Here is a 7,447-nt window from a genome sequence, read left to right on the forward strand (position 1 = left end):
ATAAAATGCTTGAGAATTTCAGTTGTGTATCTTTAATTCTTCCATTTGCTTTTTATGAGACTATAAATAATAAAAGTGGTAAATGCTTCATAAACCTCTCTAGGCCTCTTCTTAGTCCATTAAGCTGTTTCAAAACAGAGGAAAATAATATTCTATTATTTTCAAGTGGGTAGGGCTGGCTGGAAATCTACCATTGAGGAGTCTGAAAGGAAGTTTACTTGTATAAATACACCCTGAACTGAATTTAGACTTTTTTTGTTTTTTAGAAGAATCTTCAGAAGAAGAAATAAGGGTATGTTTGGTACATCTGGTTACTCACTTGCAGATAAGTGTTCAAGTTGTGTAATGCACAAGTTAGAATGGTGGTTTTAATGGCTTTAAGGTGTTTCATAGGAGACCAGATATCTGAACAAAAGGAAAATTAAACGTGAAGTTGGAATTCTTCACAAGGTTTCACTTCTGTCTAAGTCTGCTGGTGGGGCAGGATTGAATGGGGAGGGAATAGCAGTGATCATACTGAAGATAGCAAGAACAGAGAGAGGAAAAGTGCAAGATAAGGGACCAGCTTTCAGGGGTGGAGGTGAAGTGCTTGCTAATGGTTCTTGGAAATGGTGTATGGAGGATCCTCCCAGAGGGCTGCAGGGGAAAAGCAGGAACTAACCTGTATGCCAGGCACACCTGCAGTATTCCTATTTAGTCCAATTGCAGCATTTTTTAATTTATTATTATCAAGTCTTTAACTCCTCTCTTTTCCTAGGTGTGTGAGAGATGGGGTGACACAGCAGAGAGGAATTTTCATACCCAACTGTGAAAAGAATTGATCCATGAATGTCTTCTAGGCATCCAGCCTGAAAGACAGGAGGGTTTTTTTTCTCTTTGCCTTTATGATGTGAAGGGAAAAAATAAACCCCTCAGCCTACCCTGGGTAAAATGCTTGGGATTTTGCTGCTGAAATTCATTTAAGTCAAAAATATATCTGTGTTATAAATAATTTAGATCATAAATGATTCAGACTTTTTATGTTTGGTGGAGAGTGGAACAGAACTGCAAAAGTCAGTTTGGGAGTTTTGCTCATTTATTAGTAATTCCTAACTTGAACACATAGAAGTCACCCTTCTGTTTCTTTCCATATTTATGCAGGTTAATTCCTTACACTTTAACATCAATTTTCCTTTTCTCCTTTTCCAAGCAAGTACAGCAATCTGCTCCAGCAGGGAAGTCTAGTTGGTGTTTAATACTTCCTGAAGGAGTTAATAACAGAATTTTCGCCACTGAATTCAGAAGTCAGGAATGGAGAGGATGGCCTAGATGTTTTTACAAAAGAAGCTTGGATTCTAGAGTGAGCCAGAATGGTTTGTGTATTTTTTCTTCAAGTACATTTGACAATTAATTGCTGCTGCTGTCTTTCCCCATCCGGCTGTTGAGTTTTACCAGCCCAAGAATTGCATCCCTAAAGCTGTTCCTTCTGTTTGACCTCTAGCAGCTTCCCACACTGACTTTTTTCCTTTCTTTTTCCTTACTTTTTCCTTTTTTCTTTTGCCCCAATAAGTACATTTTATTTAGGAATTCAGGATACTGTAAAATTCTTAACCTTGGAGTGCTCCTTTGTTGTTGCTGATTTTTCTGTCTCCCTGGACTGAGTGTTTTGAAATAACATCATTACATTACCATCCATCTGCCTGGAGCAGAACCCAGCATTGATTCTGCTCTTTGTGACCCAGCACGGGGCTGAATCTGAAATTATTTTTAGCACTCGTATTTTTACCTCTCTTCCACGAGCTGCAGACTGTGCATGGCAGCAGCAGGACTGGTTTTAGTGGGACACGTGCCTGATACTCCAGGATTACTGGACCTACTGGTTTTCAGTAGCCAGTGGCCCCCACTCAGCACAGTATCCCACTCACACATGATGCTGCTGCCCCACTGTCCTTTCTACTGTCCCTGCCGTGTGGAAAAGCCTTTTTACACTTGATTTTGCACCTTTGGTTAATGTTTGTTTAACTGTCCTCATCCTACTATCACCTGGAGCAAACCTGTTCTGCCTGGCTTATTTTACACAGCTAACACTTGTGTTTTGGGGGGGTTTTCCCCTAAGATGTTCACTGTACACTAGTTTAAGTCAGACTTCAAGGCATCTTTGAAAGCCAGCAGGTAAGTAAATTATCTTTTGCTAGAGAGGCTCTAAGTCACATTAGAACATTTCCTCCTGACAGATGACTTGCCTGCCCAGGTCTCTGAAAACATAGGTCAGTGTCATAATTGCTTTTTTAATGGTACCACGGTGTCTAATGATCCTGGGCAGGATTAAATCATGGAAATAATCCTGCACAGTGCTGGAAAAATAATTAGATCAGCTGTGCTTGGGTGAGTTTGAGATTGCCTGAGTGAGGCAGTAATGCAGTTATCTTAACCTACAAGGGAAGGGGCTGCTGTGGATGGTGTAAGGAAGTTGCCAGTTCCCAGGGGGCTTGGCACACAAGTTTCCCTTAGCTTACAGCAGAGCCAGGCCAGCTCTTGGATTCATCCCTGCCCTTGCTGGGGCCGGTGCTGACAGCATACTTGGCACTCGGAGCTGTCACCCAAGTCACACCAAAGCTGGCAAAACCGGGAGAAAATGAGGCTGGAGAAGCTGGGAAAGTTTTGCTGGCTGTTGCCAAGGTGACTGGTTTTGTGCTGGACAAACACTGCTGTGCTTTTCTCATCTTGTGGCATTTTGAGTGGAACCAAACAAAACTCCTGAAGAGGCAAACAAGTGGGAGAGGGGTGAAGGGAAGGGACAAACCAGCTCTGGCACTTGGGACTGAGTTGTGTCTCTGTGGGCAGAGGGGCTCTCTCCCCTGGCCCTGTGCACCCCTTGGAGGCAGTTGGCTGCCAGGAATGCTGTTTCCAAATGTTTCCTTGCAGAGTTCGATCCTGGTGATTTGTGTGAAAGAAAGCACTTGGAATGCAGTGAGGAGTCTGATGGGAAACGCCTTCCAGTATGGTCTGATTTAATTAAGGCCGTTTAACTACCCCTTTTACCATTCTGGGCTGGAGCAGGGACTTCAGATCCATCATATTTAGTTATTTGTGTTTTTGTACTCTTTTTTCCAGACTCTTCATTCCCTCTGTGGTGTTACTACCCTGGCTAAACTATCAACTCCTCAAGTCCTGTGCTCTGTCTAATCCTTGCTCTGATGGCCTGGGAGGGCCGGGGGTGAGGCTGACAGCCCCAGGAGGTGTCCATGGGACAGGGAGGCTCCTGCCTGGGCTGGGCTCAGGGCCCTCCCGGGGCCAGCAGAGGGCAAAGCTGCTCCAGCTGTCTGGGCTGGAGTGCTAACAGTGCCGGGGACAGCTGGGCTATCGCATAGATGAACTTGTGTACTTCTATTTTGGGCAAGAATGGTCCATTTCTCCTACCCCCTGAATAATGTATGGGGCAGATATGGTTAAATATTTTTTTTTCCTCCGTGAATTGTGCAATTTTTTTCTTTGTTTTGGTTTGTTTTCCCCCACCTTGGCTGGTGCTTCTCTTTCCTCTGTTTGTTACACACTGAAACATTCTGTTACAAAAAGTAGCTTTTTTGTTACCTGGTGCTTTATATAGTATTGGTTCCTAAATATTTTGGGAATGGACCCGCTCTCTCAGATCTTGCCCATCGTGTCTGGTGCCTCAATAGGTAAATTCTTGCAAAGTTTAGCCTAGAAAGCCTTTTCTATGTGTACAAAGTGTACTTGACCTGTTAGTTCAGGCCTGTGTATACACCAAAGTAATTTTTGATGTAGAAGCAGAACTGTGGAAAAAACCACAGTAACTTGAAAACACAAAGCAAGATGGAATTTATTTCCCTTCTCTTATTGACTCACACAGTCTTCCTTTCCTTTACAGTCTTCCTTTTCTGCCTATTCCTTCTCTCTTTGCCACTGGCTGCCAGGACTAAAGCTGAACCCCTTTCCCTCCAGCTCTCATCACCTCCTTACCCACCAGCATGTCTGAAACTCCCCAGCTCTGATCCACGTCTTTTTGCCATGCCCTTACACGGATGGACAAAGCAGAACAACATGATTACAATCAAGGCAAAATACTGAGAATTGTTTGGGTGTTGAGACATGCAGCTGTGTAGCCTAACTGGGTTTAGCCTGCAGATCTGGGTGTATTTCTCTAGCCACCTCAGTACAACTATATATAGGTACAGCTGCAGCAGAGAGCCAGTCATCTGCAGCTTCCAGCAGGGAGACACACACAGAGCCACTTTGCAGCTTTTGAGCCCGAGTTTGGCACCACATCCCCTGTTTCAGGTGCCCTGATTACCACTCCTGTGCTGCATTTTATATCCCATTTATTGTCCAGGTGTTTTACCATGGGCACGTACCTTGTTGTTTGGTTGGAATCTTGTCTTTAGGGAAACATGAGTGTCTCCTACTCTTTTAAATGCCTACTGTCTTGTTTTGTTGGTTGGGAACTTAACATTTGTTTGGTCCTAAATTATGTGTATATAATTATATATATGTATAATTTTTTTTTTGTTGTGCAAAAGCAACAATTTTAAGGGAAATTGAAAAGGGTTAAAGCAACTGGTAGCCAAGTGGTGCATGCAAAAGAGAGAACCCTTCCTTGGGGAGCTTCCTGAGGAGTTTTTGTTGGAAAGGGGTGGCTGGAGCTTTTACAATGTGGAGGTATGGCTGTGAGAGCTAATGCTAAGTGTGGTCATGTGGCATATGGAGAGGATAACTTGTCCTTTGGATATGAGATGGTACTTTATGGGGGAAATGGAGCTATTGTTGTTGACGTTGGTGATGAGTAAGGCATGGACAAGGGGAGTGTTTCTGTAATGTTTTGCTGGCATCCTGCACTGGGAAAAGACAGCTCACCCAGCAAATCTCTCTCCACTCTCCCAGTGGGAAGGCTGCTGGATGGCAGACAGTGTGTCCTGCCGTGTGGGCAGGTGTTCATCAACCTGTCTCACCACGGTGATTCTGATTTTGGCCGTGCCAAATCCCCATGGCTGCCTCAGCCAGAGAGTGCCTGACCCACGTTCAGAGGGTTACTTTTAAAACCATTTTTTTCCTCATGTCTCAGCACTGTCTGGCTTTAGCTGTGATGGGGATGAGAAGTGACAGGGTGCCACCGGGGAGCTGTTCTCTTGAGGTTTGCATCATGCCTGAAGCCTGACCAGAAATGTCCCCAGAGGAGCTGACCCACCACACTCCTCCAACGACACCAGCTTGACCAAGCAGTTCTGCTTCCCAATTAAATGGGCTTCCCAGTTTTCTGGCTTTCACCTCTGCTAGCATGCCACGATGTTTCCTGGACATGATGGTGGCTTTATGCAGAGGCAGGACAGACCCTCGTGCAGGGGCCTGCACATGTGGCCATGGATCACAGAATCTGACTGATATTCTTGGCCTCAGCAAGCTGACTCCATGGTGTGACTGCAGTGAGTATCTCTTGGGAGCATGCTGTGTCTGCTGTGGAAAAGGCAAGGAGCAATTATGTCACAGACAAGAGATGTTATTTTTCAGTGGCATGGCTCTGCTGCTGATGCTCGCAGAACAGCTCACAGGGGTCTCTCGGGCTGAGTGGACATGTCAGATTTGTTGCTGTGGCCAAATACAGATACTTCCAATTAATATGGCTATTAAATAATTGCATTAAATAATAGCATTTTCAGAAGCATGCATGATAAAAATCTAGTGAGACTAAATACTTGCTTAGACCTTTTTGGTGTGATTTATAAAATGCAGCAATTCAAGAAGCCTTTTCACACAGCACAAGAGCCTCTTCTGCTATTTCAAAGGTTAGCACAGAAAGTCAATGCACAGAAATATAGATACAGCTTCTAAAGTTTATCTTCTGTGTAATACCAAATCAAAATGGGGATCTTGACGTTTGGACAGGACAAGACAAAAACTAAAGCCAGTCTTTGGCTTTCAGTATCAAAGTACAAAGCCCAGCATAATGTGACACTAATCTATGCGATAGCATGGGCAGCTTGAGGCCCATCAGGTCCATCTGATGAGGTTCTGCCACCCTCCCATCTGTTTTGTATTCATCTGTCACTGAAACTCGGAGCCACTGGAGAGGAAAGAGAACTGGCAATGTCACGCTGTGGTTTTTCAACATCATTACAAGCAGTGTGGGAATTGCTAGGGGTTGTTTCCTGGTCAGGGGCATACAAATGTTATGTGGGGGAAAACTCACTCGATCTATAAATGCCACTCCATCCTGGGAGTAAACACTGTTGTTATCCATCAGGATTTCTAGACCAAAAGCTACAGTTACTTCGTTTTACTGCTCTTCCTGAGCTAGAGGAGATGATGGATGTTGGGCTTGGTGTGTCAGTTTCCCCTTGCTACAGTCTGAATCCTGCTGTACAGCACAACCACAAGAGGAAAAGCGTACAGTGGGGACTCCCTTAGCTGCAATGTCCTGGTATTACTCGATGCAGTTGTCTTAAAGCAAATTAGATGAAGATTTGGCTATCAGCAGATGTTTAAAGGAGGAGCAAGTCAGAGCAGCCGTATACCCAGTGAGACTGAGGTTTCCTTGAACTCAGCACACATCTTCAGCAGTTGGCACTTAGAAGATGGAAAAACAAAAAGGGGAAAACAGATGCTGAAAGTTCCCTGAAATAGCCCCTGAGCCTCTGGAGGGCAAAGTATGTCTTTTAACTCCTGCTTATTATCCCTTCTAGTAGGCACTTTTCCAGTCCTTACAGAAGAGTAAATGCTTTTTCTGTGTATTCCCTGCGGGCTGCCCTAATTTACATCATCACCTTGGAGATGGAAAACACAGTCCTCTGCAGAATCTGCTTGTCACAATTCCTAATTGTCTTGATCAGAGGTGAGGAAGCAAAGCCCAGAGCCTGCTGCAATCCCTGGGCAGCCCCAGTTCAGCGCTGCGTGGTGGGGGCTGCAGCTGTGAGAGGTGAACACACCAGGCACAGAGAAGTATTTCGGACATTCCTCGCGGGTCCTGGCACGGCTCGCCGCTCCGACCCTCTCTGTGGCGCCTTTGTTCTCCGGCAGTTTCCATGGCGCTCCCGCTTTGTGCGCAGACCTGTCTGCAGGCAGCACTCTTCTCCATCATGCCGCACCGGCTGATTTCCCGAGGCGGCGCATCGCACTGCGTGCCCGTGCTGCAGAGCTGCCAGGCATCAGCCACACCGGCACCCTGCAGCCTGGCTCGCTGGCAAGCCTTTGCGAAGTATGGGTTGATGGTTTCTAACAGAATTGAGTGATTGCAGACGAGAATTCAGCTTAGCTTTTCGCCCGTCACGTTTAACAAAATCAGAGGGCCCTTACCGAAGGGGTTGTTGCTGTAAAATGAAAAAGCCATAGAGGCATGACGAGAAGGAGCAGCCATGCTGCTTGCTGCAGCACTCAGATTTTATCTTCATCTGGCGCGGAGTGACAGCCGATGATCTGTAGATGTACCACACAGCATCGTTCCCCTCACACTGCGATT

Source organism: Oenanthe melanoleuca, chromosome 4, assembly GCF_029582105.1.
Source record: "Oenanthe melanoleuca isolate GR-GAL-2019-014 chromosome 4, OMel1.0, whole genome shotgun sequence".
NCBI lineage: Eukaryota > Metazoa > Chordata > Aves > Passeriformes > Muscicapidae > Oenanthe > Oenanthe melanoleuca.